Source organism: Wasmannia auropunctata, unplaced genomic scaffold (assembly GCF_000956235.1).
Source record: "Wasmannia auropunctata unplaced genomic scaffold, wasmannia.A_1.0 LD336076.1, whole genome shotgun sequence".
In the NCBI taxonomy this organism is placed as follows: domain Eukaryota; kingdom Metazoa; phylum Arthropoda; class Insecta; order Hymenoptera; family Formicidae; genus Wasmannia; species Wasmannia auropunctata.
Window position 1 is genome coordinate 7,706,232 of NW_012026814.1, and position 733 is coordinate 7,706,964.

Consider the following 733-nt stretch of genomic DNA (forward strand, 5'->3'; position numbering starts at 1 on the left):
GTGCTCTTCCGATCTCTTGCCATATATACAATCAAGAAACGTTCACATTTTTCTAAAAATCAAAAAGATCGACACTATAAAAAAAAGTCAATATAAAGTCATTCTTTAGTCATTTGAAATCTAGATTTTAATCATAATGTAAAAAATGACGTAAATTCAGTCAATTTGACGTCAAATTGATATTATTTTGACTTTTCTGTTCTCCTTGGGTCAACGTACAAAGATCGATGTAAACTTATGCTGTATGCCATAACTTTGATGTAGGCTATTCCAAAATTCACTGTCAGTGCTGAGAATCTATATAGTGCACGTAACGTAAATAGTGCAAGTAACGTAAAAGTATAATAATAGATTTTCAATGCGGGCAGTGAATTTTGGAACACAACCATAATATAATTGATCTCGAAAATCGTTTGACAATTCACATGTTATTTTTTTCTGACATGTGTCGACTTATCTTTTATTCTATGTACTTATATGAACTGAAAAACAGATTGACAAATAATATAAAAATTATATACAAGTACTTAACATATTTTAGTATTTAAAAAATATCTTGTTCTTAACTTAATTATAACAAGATTTTATTATGCAGGTGACTGGATTTGTGTGATTTCACCATTTGATGAAGTATAACTTCATTGGTGCATTAAAATGTAAGTATAATATTAATATATACTACATAAATAAAATAAATACTACGTATTAATTTTTTCTTTGAATTGCACTGTTT

The 733-nt window shown here is 27.1% G+C and overlaps 1 protein-coding gene across 1 annotated transcript in view; it reads right to left on the minus strand.

The window, feature by feature from the left end:
* LOC105449552 (homeobox protein ESX1-like) overlaps nt 1-733 on the minus strand; it is a 2,851-nt gene that overhangs the window by 697 nt on the left and 1,421 nt on the right. The window lies entirely within an intron of this gene.